This window comes from Staurois parvus, unplaced genomic scaffold (assembly GCF_062004578.1).
Source record: "Staurois parvus isolate SC_StPar_1 unplaced genomic scaffold, SC_StPar_1.0 ptg000021l, whole genome shotgun sequence".
NCBI classification, from domain to species: domain Eukaryota; kingdom Metazoa; phylum Chordata; class Amphibia; order Anura; family Ranidae; genus Staurois; species Staurois parvus.
The window spans coordinates 12381244-12394203 of record NW_028317817.1 but is presented as its reverse complement, the minus strand read 5'-3'; the positions used below and the strand labels follow the sequence as shown (position 1 = coordinate 12394203).

Here is a 12960-nt window from a genome sequence, read left to right as displayed (position 1 = left end):
TGGATACAACAAAGTGTTGTTTAGGTTTGTCCTCCTATTATATGGTTTTTGGTAAATCTAAACCAAAAATCTGCAGATAATTGTATAATGTATGGCCAGCCTTACTCTATCCAAAATGAAAAAAATAGTTTTGCATTTAGTTACATTTTAGTACTCTAGGGGCTATGGTGACTGTTACGTACATGACTCTCTGGAATGGCTTTGCTGGTTCTTTTATATAATATATATTTTTATTGTTTATGCATTCATTGTTTTATATCATTTTTGGTTAGGGTGTATTAGATTCTCTGTATGCTTTGTATGTTTTTTGTATGTATTTTGTTGGAGAAAAGCTCTAACATATGCAATATTTAAAGTTACTACTTGGCCTCTGGATTAATTGATATGTTTGCCCAATCACAGCATATTCTGTGGTATATAAGGCTTCAATAAGATGGCGGCAACTGAGCTTCCTGAGGATGCGGAGGCTGAGCAGCTGACACCACTTTCGGGCCCATCCCCAAAGTTGCCTCCAGTTTTCATGGAACGCACGCTGGCTCTGTGGATATGAGCTGCGGTATAAGTAAGTAGTAGGTCCTCACTAGTGAGCTGTCTATGTTGGTGCCTCTCGTTGGCACCTCTCTATGTGAGTACATTATTTGGTGAATGATAATTGAATAGTTGGGTCCTACATCCTAGATTGCAATATCTAACACTTGTAGGCTGCTCTGTTGGCCACAGGGATCCGGTGCGTGAGAAGTTCATCTACATGCAGTGGAGCACTTAGTTTTCATGAAGATTTTTTTCACCCAGTTATATTTTTAAGAACACGGCAATTGGGATTTTTCACAGATATTTTGAACTTTATATTGATTTTATATATATATATATATATATATATATATATATATATATATATATATATATATAAATCTAATGGTATTGATTTGGTTCTTATTGTGGACAGTTTTTTATTTATCCCACTAATTGGTTTAAGGCTATACATGTTTAAAGCACTTATATTTAAAGGGGTAATGCCTACTTTTATATTTTTTGGCACATGGTTCTGTTTTATGTTGCAGGTTACAAGCTGCCTGCTGTTTCTAGGAAGATTTATCTCAGCTGCTGAGCAGATCTTCAGTCAGCTGAGTGCTGGATTGGTGACAAATCTTTTGGCAGGACACAGCTGGCCAAAGAGTGTAACCTTTCACCTACATATTCTCCCCGTCACTGGGTGTTATCAACAGTTACCTCAAGTGTGTCATCTAAACTCACCTCAGGGTTATCTTCATCCTTCCTTTTGGATCTGTCTCCCCACCCACCATTCCCATTGTTACTTTCCCTCATCACTGTCCATCTCTATAGGGTAATCTCACCCACTTTGTAGGTGGACATTGGTTGGTAAATTCCTATTTGGTCAATGTAAGATATTGCTGCTTGAGTCTTAGTGACTAAGCATGTTGGTCTATTAACCTCACTGGCGGTATTCCCGAGTGTAGCTCGGGGTAAAGTTTCAGCACCACAAGCAGTAACCCCGAGCTGCACTCGGGCTTACCAAGCGGCGCTGCTCCGGGATCCCTCGATCACTTACCTTGTCCTGCACTCCCGCGATGTCCCTCCTGCAGTGTCCCCGGCAATGTCCTCCGGCAGATGCCTGCATCTGTCTTCTGGGTTCCCCTGCGATGTCAGGACGTACGGGGGACGGAATGGCGGGAAATTCGAAAATGACACAAAGTGACATTCACTAAATTCACTAAAATCACATAGTATAACATTACTGTAGCAAAGCATTTCACATACATTTTGTCCCTAATGCTTTGTCCTGTGTCCTGCCTGCATTTTTACTGTTCTTTCTACCTGGAAACTGAGAAACGTCCATGGCGTCCAAGAAGCGTCCCTTTAGGTCAAAAGCGGTTTTAGACCAGCTAGAGAACAGCTATAGTAAATCAGAACCACTTGCAGGATTGAGTGATAATGATTTGTGGGGAAATTCGTCATCAGACACTGAAAACGATTTTGCGACTTTGCTCAGTGATGTGCGAACTTGGCGGTATATTTCAAATTTCAGTGTTTTTGGTTTAATTATATTATTGAATTAAATTTTATATTATATTATTATTTTTTATGATTATTTATTAAATTATAATTTATGATTTCGTGTTTCAAGTTTTATCATACCCGGGATGTTTACTAGACTCTTGTTCGGACAGATTTCAGTGAGTTATTCCTAAAAATTAGCGGCCGACAATAAAAAAAATACATATTTCCGTGCAAAAAAATGTACCGTTTTGAGCACAGAAATGTGGACATAATCAGACCGCTAGGGAGGTTAATGGTTAACAGCATTTCTGTTTGTATGAAAGGTTACAGTTTATTTCATAATTAAAACAGATTTAAATCCAATAAATGGGCTGCGATCTAAACTTTCCCACAATTTTTGTCATGTGTTGCCTGTATTATTCAGAGATGTTGTTCTGGTATGATTGGTGTTAATGGAATGTACAATCCCATGATTTTTTGAATCTTCATGGCTAGACTCTGCCAAATATCATCCAACAAGATGCCTAAAGGAAGTGCCCTGGTCACTGAGGCAGTCTCAACAAGCTAAAAATTGCAGTTGGAAGGGCTAATCCTTTACGGCAGGGGAAAGTCATGCCCCATTAGAAAATAGAGATAATACCAGATATTTTGAGGCATCTGCACTTAGGTAAGTCTTTTGCATTAATATAATAAATAAGTTGTACATGTTGTCTTTATCACACTCAGTCTTTTCTCCTTGCATACCAATGTTAATTGACAGTCCCTTGCAAAATAAACAGCTAATTTTGTCAAAGGGGTTTATTTACTAAACGTGGAGTGTGCACAATTTGGTGCAATTCTGCAGAGAAACCAATCAGCTTCCAGGTTTTATTGTCAATGCTTAATTGAACAAGATGAAGTTAGAAGCTGATTGGCTACCATGCACAGCTGCACCGTATTCTGAGTGCTCCAATTTTATTAAATCAACCCCAATGTGTTTCAGTCCATAAGAATCAGGAAGGTAGCACAGTCTTGCCCTGAAAAGGTTAACTGGCTTACATCATAAGGTGCATACAGTGCCAAGAAGCTAGCTAATAGCTTTCTAATGTCTTGACTTCCACCTGCAGTATGTTAAATTGCTGTGTAGTCCACATTACAAAAGTATTCTTGGAAAGATTTATTTTGTAGGATGTCACCACACCCTTAAATGAACACTGACACAACATTAATCAAAATTCTTCTAATTCACTATGATGAATTAGACAGCCGATTTAAGACTAGAACTACTGGACTATTAAGTTACTTTCAGCTGGGACATTTTTTCCCTCTAATGGCACATTTTCTTGCCAAGTGCACAATGGCAGAAAACTCCTTTATGACAAAGAAAGATGTATACAGCCATCTGGTAAATAACCGAGTGAATTTAAGTTGGATACTTGAAACTCTCATGGTAGTTCGATTAATAATTATTTCCAAACATGCTCCAGGCAAAACCCTGCCGGTCAAACCAAAGTGGAATGTATAGCAGCTAGATGAAATGCTACATCAAATGAACTTGCTGGTCAGGAACACCAGTGGAGGGAATTAATGAATTTGTTTATTATTTTCCCCAATATATTTGTCTTTAGTGCTTTATTGATTACAATAATGTTGCATACTGGTGTCTGTGTTAGACTAGCCCAAGAAATTAGAAATACTACACATAAAAAAAGTAGTTTTCATCCATCTGTTAGGATGTGATTCCCCCAGCCCCTATGCACCACTAACTTAATGTGCTAATTTGACCAAAATTTCAGTCACCATAAGAGGTTATTCTTGGGACCCAAAGAAGCGTAGAAGTGTAGTTCCTGTCTCAGTTTTCATTCTATCTTATCAATGTCTTGTACTCTTTCCTAGAAATTCCCCATTATTACAAGCCGGGCACTGGTTTTGATGTAAACTGAACCAGTCAACTCTGATTGCGGACCACAATCAAACAGCCTCCTATTGGCTATAAGCCTGCCTTTGGCTGCAACTGGACAACTTTACAACTTTAATAATCACTAGATTCATCTAAACTGACCGCATAACTCAAGGCCAGTCTCTGGAAAACAAAAATGATTTATGTGGAAAAAACATGTTATGGTGTCTCCATGATTCAAAAGATCTGTGAGAAAAAAACAGATTCATGGGGTAATTTGCTCATGTCTAACCTTTAACCCCCTTTGCTGGCGGACCAATTTTTTCATCTTTTACACACATACTAAAATATGCATTTTTGGATTGAAGAACACATTTAACCCTCCAAAACATTAGAAATTTTATGAAAGCAGGGAACCTGTAGAAAAAAAGAGCAGTGATTTTTATGTTGCATGTTGTTTATCAAGGTTATATTTTCAGTAAAAAATACATTAAAGTTAATTTTAGTGCCCACAAACACTATTTAAGCCCCATTTTTTTGTTTAAGTGATTCTAATTTCTTACTATGGGTTTCTTCACTTAAAGTGTTAGGTAGGTGGGTGTAAACGGACACAAGTCTGTTTAGATCTGTCTGTCTATAGGAGTGCATAAATCTTCCAATCCGGTCTGCCTGAAAACCTGATCAGATCACCCGTGCGAAAGGGGCCTCACAGGAAGTTCAATGCAGGAGCATAGATTGATTGCTGGTAGTCAACATATTAACCAGTTGAGGACTGGACCATGTAGCTTTACTGCTACAAGGCTCCCATTCTTTGCATAATCTCATATACAGTTAGGTCCATATATATTTGGACACAGGCACAATTTTCATATTTTTGACTCTGTATGCCACCAGAATAAAGTAAAATTAAACGATCCAAATGAATTTTAAGTGCAGACTTTCAGCTTTAATTCCAGGGGTTGACATAAATATCAAGTACAAATTTTAGGAACTGCAACCATTTGTATACACAGTCCCTCCATTTTCAGGGGCTCAAATGTATTTGGACAAATTAATATAATCATAAATAAAAAGCTCATTTTTAATATTTTGTTGAGAATCCTTTACTGGCAATGACTGCCTGAAGTCTGGAACACATGGACATTACCAAAGACTGGGTTTCCTCTTTTCTGATGCTTTGCCAGGCTCTAACTGCAGCTGTCTTCAGTTGTTCAGTTTCTGCCTTTAGTTGTGCCTTCAGAAAGTGAAATGCATGCTCAATTGGGTTGAGATCAAGTGATTGACTCGGCCATTGCAGAATATTCCACTTATTTTCCTTCAAAAGCTCCTGGGTTGCTTTTGCAGTGTGTTTTGGATCGTTATTCACCTTGAGGTCATCACAGAGGACAAGGGGACACTCTTTACGTCTGGAGAAAAATAAATTTAATCTCCAAATACGGAAATGTTTCTTCACAGTAAGAGCTCTGAAAATGTGGAATAGACTACCCCAAGCACTGGTTCTTGCCAGCTCAGTGGTTTGCTTTAAAAAAGGCCTGGATTATTTCTTGCATACACAGAACATAACTGGTTACTAACATTTATAGGTAAAGTTGATCCAGGAAATATCCAATTGCCTCTCGGGGGATCCGGAAGGAATTTTTTCCGCTGCAGGAGCAAATTGCATCATGCTGTGCTGTTTTTTTTGCCTTCCTCTCAACTGTGGGTATAGGATTATAACTTCTTTATATTATTTTTTTTATGGTTGAACTGGATGGATTTTTGTCTTTTTTCAGCCAGACTAACAATGTAACTATGTAATTGCCCACCTGTACTGTGAAGTGCCGTCCAATCAACTTTGCTGCATTTGGATGAATCTGGGTTGACAGTATATCTCTAAACACTGCAGAATTCATCCAGCTGCTTCTGTCTTCTGTCACATCATCAATAACCACCAATGACCCAGTGACACTGGAAGCCATACATGCCCATGCCATCACACTGCCTTCACCATGATTTACAGATGACGTTTTGTGCTTTGGATCATGAGCTATTTTTTTGGCAAAGTCTAATCTGGCTTTTCTATTCTTCAGGCTTAAGAATGGTATTTGCTCTCGTGAAGTCTTCTCTTGATTGTAGACTTTGACAATGATACGCCCACCTCCTGGAGAGTGTCCTTCACTTTTCTGGATGTTGTGAATGGGTTTTTCTTTACTATAGAGAGGATCCTGCGATCAACCACCACTGTTGTCTTCCGTGGATGTCCATGCCTTTTTATGTTGCTGAGCTCACCAGTGCGTTCTTCTTTCCTCAGAATGTACCAAACTGTTGATTTGGAAACCCATAATGTTGCTGCTATCTCTCTGATATATTTGTTTTGTTTTTGAAGCCTTACAATGGCCTGATTCACTTGCATGGACAACTCCTTTGAATGCATGACATCGGTTTACAGCAATGGATTCCAAATGCAAATACCACACTTAGAATCAACTCCAGACCTTTTACCTGCTTAATTGATGAAGAAACAATGAAGGAATAGCCCACACCTGGCCATGAAACAGCTTTTGATTCAATTGTCCAATTACTTTTGGTCCCTTGAAAAAGGAGGGATGGCTACTCTTAAGAGCTGTGATTCCTAAACCCTTCCTCCAATTCGGATGTACATACCCACAAATTAAACCTGAGAGCGTGCACTTTCAGCTCATATCCATTATATAACTATAGCTTGAATATGTTTTGGTAAATACCTGAAAAAAAAACAAATTGTGCCTGTGTCCAAATATATATGGACCTAACTATATATACATGATTCTGCACTTCCAGCTAGGGGGCCCGTGCACTCACCAGGCTGTGCTTTGATTTGTCACAGCACCTGCTGATCATCTCACAGAGCTGTGTTCAGTGACTGGGGATCTAGTTGTTTCATTCCCTACTAAGTAGGGAATGAAAACAAATAGATCCTGAGTAAAAGCAGCACACAGTGCACACACAAACACTTGTTAGGCACATATTTAACCCCTTGATTGCCCTAGATGTTAACCCCTTTCTGCCCAGTATTATTAGCAGGGCTTTTTTTCTGCTGGAACGTGGCAGAAAGCTGTTCCACCACCTCTGGCAGCCCTCTCCTCTCTAGACCGTCACAGAACACAGAAGCCGATAGAGGAAATTTTCTATACCACTCACTTCCTCCACCGCCTTCTGTGTGCTAGCGCGGGCTAGTAGATGCCTCACATCTATTTGATATGTGCCCCCGGGCCGGGTCTAAAAGCCAAAACTGTTGGCATTTAATAGATTCCGTAGGCAGCTTCTCTCCCTGACTGGTTGCCTGTCAGATCCGTGTAGCACCGAGCCGAGTTCAGTACTCTGAAACTCCTTTTCGGCTCTGTGCCACACACATCTGACAGGCAGAGCTGCATGGATGAGAATGCAATAGACTGAGAGGGACAAAAAAGGCAGCTCTGTCTAATAAAATGGAGTTGGCTTCACTGTTCTAAATTAGAGCCTCTAAAGCAACTGAAGGTGAGAGAGCTGCTGGGGTTAAGGGGGGAGTAAGGGGGTGGGGGGCTTGTTGTGCAGAGAGACTGTGGAGAGAGACTTGTGGATGTTCTGCAGAGGTCAAAGCTAGGGGAATTAGGAGGGAAGGGGGTTATAGATTGTTCAAAGTGAGAGCTGTAGGTAGGGGGAGGGGGATCTGTAGAGAGTTAGGAGAGCTGTGGGGGGAGCTGGGGGTGCAGAGGTGGAGAGCAGTGGATTAGGGTGAGCTGTAGATAGGGGTGCAGCAGTGAAATGTGAGTGGGGGGTAGAGGTGATTGCTAACTGGGGGTGTAAGCTGTGGATGGCGGGTGTGCAGAGGTGACATGTAGACAGAGGGTAAAAAGGGAGGTTGTGGGTGGGGGGCACATGCTAAGGAAAATTGTGGAATGTGGGGGGAGGGAGAAGGTGAGCTGTGCATGGGGGGGAAGAGCTGTGAACAGGAGGGGGGAAAGGGTAAGCTGTGGATGGGGGGTGAGCTGTGGACAGGAGGGGGGAGAGGGTGAGCTATGGAGAAGGGGGAAAGGGTGAGCTGTGGATTTACTAGGAGCAGCAATGCTATAAATGCCCCACTGGAGTTGATATGATCATGTCATTGTACATAAGGGCAAGTTGGTCAGTGAAAGACCTTCCTGTGTTCTGAAGATTGAGGCTTGATGTGGGGTAGTCAAATAAACGTAAAGTTGTGGATGGGGTGAGCTGTAAACAGGGGGGAAAGGGTGAGCTGTGGAAGAAAGTGTGAACTGTGGACAGGATTGGGGGAGCTGTGGACGGGAGGGAGAGGGTGAGCTGTGGACAGGGAGGGAGAAGGTGACCTGTGCAGGGGGGGGAGGGGGAGCTGAGGGCTAGAGGGGGAGCTGTGGATGGGGGCGGAAGAGGGGGAGCTGTGGATGGGGGTGGGGGGAGAGGGTGTGCTATGGTCGGGGGGGAGGGGTTAGCTGTGGATGGGGGTGAGCTGTGGATATGAGGAGGACAGGGTGAGCTGTGCACAGAGGGCAGAAGGTGACCTGTGGATGGGGTGCTGAGCTGTGGACAGGGAGGGAGAAGGTGGGCTGTGGATGAGGGGAGGGAAAGTGAGTCTTGACCACACCCATTATTTCTCTTTCCCCAGGAATGGCAGGATTGGGTTGGGGAGTTTACTGGGGGGTGGGTTCCTGCACCTATTCTCTGAGAAAAAATGTCCTGGTCATTAGTACAGTAACCGTACATATTATTAGCACTGATCACTGTAATAATGGCACTGGTGATATCAGTGGCAGTTAGTGCCCACAAAGACTCAGATTGGCCATTGCACTATCGCAGTCCCATTATAAGTTGACGATCGCCGATATTACTAGTATAAAAAAAGAAAAATTACAGTATATATCCAATAGTTCATAGATGCTATAACTTTCATGCAAACCAATCAATATAAAGTTATTGGGATTTTTTTTTTTTTTTACCAAAGACATGTAGCGGAACACAAATTTTAAGAGATTTGATCTTTAATTTTTTTTATAGGACATGTTTAATAGCAGAAAGTAACAAATGTAGTTTTTTTTTTCAAAATTGTCTGTATTTTTTCTTTTGTATAACAAAAAATTAAAAACCCAAATACCACCAAAGAAAGCTCTATTTGTGTGAAAAAAAGATATAAATTTTGTTTGTGTACAGTGTTGCACGACCGCGCAATTGTCAGTTTAAATAGTGCAGCACCCCATGGCAAGCATTGGCTGGGTCATGAAGAGGGGATACATCTGCTGGAGGGCAGGTGGTTAAAAAAATGCCTCAGAAATAGAGAGAGCAGAAGCTGGCAGGATCACAGATACACAAGAAACACCAATATAAAGAACTCTGCACAACTACATTTTTAAAACACAATGGAAGCTATTTACACAACTTCAGTATTGGGGTTTACATACATTTTAAGCATCATGAATGCAAAAAAAAAAAAAGAAAAGCTCTCATTAACGTTTGATTCTGGAAATGATTACATTTTGGAAAGCAGCATGTCACGTTCAGTAATGAATCTTGTTTGTGGCATACCTCTAAAGAAGCCAAACACATGGAAGTTAATGGATGGGAAGCCATTAGACTCACTGAAGATCTGAACCACCAGAAATGTTAGAAGTCCACTGAGATACAGTGTAACAATAACAAAGTGTATAAAATTCCATTACATAATAATGCTGAACATGGAATACAGGAAGATGTCATCATCATTGCTTTTACAATGCAGTATTGCTCTAGTAAACATACCGCTGATAAGGAAACTTGGCAACATGTAGCCATAATTCATTCCTCAAACAAACCAAAAGTAGAAAAGCAGATAACAAAGCAATACCAATAATTACACAATAAACAGTTATTCTTTCTTTGTTAGATATAACACTGCCATTGTCATTTCTAAAGGCTGAATTTACATGTACAGTTGCAAGAAAAAGTATGTGAACCCCTTGGGATTACGTGGAGTTTTGCATGAATTGGGCATAAAATCTGCTCTGAACGTCATTTAAGTCACAAACATTCACAGTGCAGGGAGGAAAAAGTATGTGAACCTTTGGACTTAATAACTGGTTGACCCTCCTTTGGCAGCAATAACCTCAATCAAACATTTCCTGTAGTTGCAGATCAGACCTGCACAACAATCGGGAGTCATTTTGGACCACTCCTCTTCACAAAACTGTTTCAGTGTAGCAATATTCTTGGGATGTCTGGTGTGAATCGCTCTCTTAAGGTCATGCCACAGCATTTCAATCGGGTTGAGGTCAGGACTCTGACTGGGCCACTCCAGAAGGCGTATTCTGTGCTGTTGTTTTGTTGAATTACTTGTATGCTTTGGGTCATTGTCCTGTTGCATCACCCATCCTCTGCGGAGCTTCATTTGGCGGACAGATGGTCGTACGTTTTCCTGCAAAATGTCTTGATAAACTCTGGAATTCATTTTCCCATCAATGACAACAATCCGTCCAGGCCCTGAGGCAGCAAAGCAGCCCCAAACTATGATGCTCCCTCCGCCATGTTTTACAGTGGGGATGAGGTTTTGATGTTGGTGTGCTGTGCCTTTTTTTCTCCACACATAGTGTTGTGTGTTCTTCCCAAACAACTCAATCTTGGTTTCATCTGTCCACAGTATATTTTGCCAGTAGTGCTGTGGAACATCCAGGTGCTCTTTTGCAAACTTCAAACGTGCTGCAATATTCTTTTTGTACAGCAATAGCTTCCTCTGTGGTGTCCTCCCATGTACTCCATTCTTGTTTAATGTTTTCCTTATTGTAGATGTGTCAACAAAAATGTTAGCATGTGCCAGAGATTTCTGTAGGTCTTTAGCTGACACTCTGGGATTCTTCTTTACCTCATGCAGCATTCTGCACTGTGCTCTTGCAGTCATTTTTACAGGACGACCACGCCTAGGGAGAGTAGCAACAGTGCTAAACTTTCTCCATTTGTAGACAGTCTGTCTTACTGTGGACACATGAACATCAAGGCTTTTGGAGATACTTTTGTAACCCTTTCCAGCTTCATGCAAGTCAACAATTCTTGATAGTAGGTCTTCTGAGAGCTCTTTTCTGCGAGGCATGGTTCACATCAGACAGTGCTTCTTGAAACCAGTAAACCCAAAACAGGTGTGTGTTTTTTAAGGGCAGGACAGCTGTCAGCAACACATCCAATATCATCACACTGATTGGAGTCAAGGTTGGCTCACTCCTGGCTCCAATTAGCTCTGGGAGAAGTCATTAAGCTAGGGCCTCACATACTTTTTCCTCCCTGCACTGTGAATGTTTACATGTTATGTGCAATTAAACCATGGCAACATTTAATGTTTGTATAGTATTATGTTCAGCAGACTGTGTCCTTCTATTGTTGTGACTTAGATGACGTTCAGAGCAGATTTTATGCCCAATTCATGCAAAACTCCACGTAATCCCAAGGGGTTCACATACTTTTTCTTGCAACTGTATGTGGCACCACTCACCTACCACAATGATTGGTATATATTTTTTTATATTCATTATAAACAGCATAAATACAATATAAACAAGCACACAAAAGAACACATTAAAAGTAAATAGGTTGCCTTAAAGTAGTTTTAAAGGCTCAAGATATTTTACATTCATGAAGAGAAAAAAACTTTCTGTGTGTTGCAGCCCCACCCCCCAATACTTACCTGTGCCCCATCCCAATCTTCGAGATCCTCGGTTCTTCAGGGATTTTCACTCCTGATTGGCTGAGACAGCCTGTGAGCCAATCAGGAGACAGAGAGGGCATGGCCAAGACGTGGCTCTGTTTGTAAATGGATATATCAAGCTACTTGCTGTGGGGGCACCTAACAGGAGAGAGGAGACAGGAGCGCCGGTGGGAGACCCAAGAAGAGAAGGATCCAGGCTGCTCTGTGAAAAACCCCTGCACAGAGCAAGTAAGTATGACATTTTTTTGTCATACTTAGGCAAGACTTTAGTATCACTTTAATGCAGTGTGAAATTGTGTTCATTAATGCTCGCATAGGTGTAAATGCTGCCCTAAAGTTCATAAATATTGTATTTAGAACACAGGGTTTCATATACAGCTATGGACAAAAATATTGACACCCCTGCATTTCTGTCAGATAATGCACCACAAAAATGTTTCAACTACAAATGTTTAGGCATTCTCATGTATATTTGTTTTGTTTATATTGGTAGGTTACAAAAAAGTGGAGAAACAAAAAGCCAAATCTGACACTTTCCACAAAAAAAAACAAAAATGGACTGGACAAAATTATTGGCACCTTTTCAAAATTGTAAGGAATAATTGCATTTCAAGTTTGTGATTCTCCTGCATCAATTAACAGGTGCTGACAATATAGAAATCACACCGGCAACCAGTTAAAATGATGTAAAATTGACGCAACCTTTCTGTTTTGTGTCTCTGTGTGCTACATGGAGCATGGAGCATGGAGAAGAGAAAAAGCAGCAAAGAATTGTCTGAGGATTTGAGAACAAAAATTGTGGAAAAGCATTGACAATCTCAAGGTTACCAGTCCATTTCCAGAAATCTTAATGTTTCTGTGTCCACTGTGCACAAGATTGTCAAGAGGTTTACAGTCGATGATACTGTAACTAATCTCCCTGGAAGTGAATGAAAGAGAAAAATTGGTCAAAGATTGCAATTAAGGATTGTTCCAATGGAGGATAAATAATTTTGATCAACTTCCAGAAAATTCAAACTGGCCTTCAGGCACAGGGAACAACTCTATATCACACTATACGTCGCCATCTGAATGAAAAGGGATGCTATGGTAGGAGACCCAGGGGGACCCCACTGCTGACACAGAAACATAAAAAAGCCAGATTGGAGTTTGCCAAAACTTACTTGAGGAAGCCAAAATCCTTTTGGGAGAATGTACTGTGGACAGGCGAAACAGAATTACAGCTGTTTGGTAATGCCCATTATTCTACTGTTTTCAGAAAAAGAAATGAGGCCTTTAAAGAAAAGAATACAGTAGCTACAGTCAAACATGGTGGAGGTTCACTAATATTTTGGGGTTGTTTTGCTGCTTCAGGCACTGAATGTCTTGACCGTCTGCATGGCACTAT

At 40.9% G+C, this 12960-nt stretch overlaps 1 protein-coding gene across 1 annotated transcript in view; it reads right to left on the bottom strand.

The window, feature by feature from the left end:
* THRB (thyroid hormone receptor beta) overlaps nucleotides 1–12960 on the bottom strand; it is a 503781-nt gene that overhangs the window by 243323 nt on the left and 247498 nt on the right. The gene's annotated exons all lie outside the window — the stretch shown is intronic.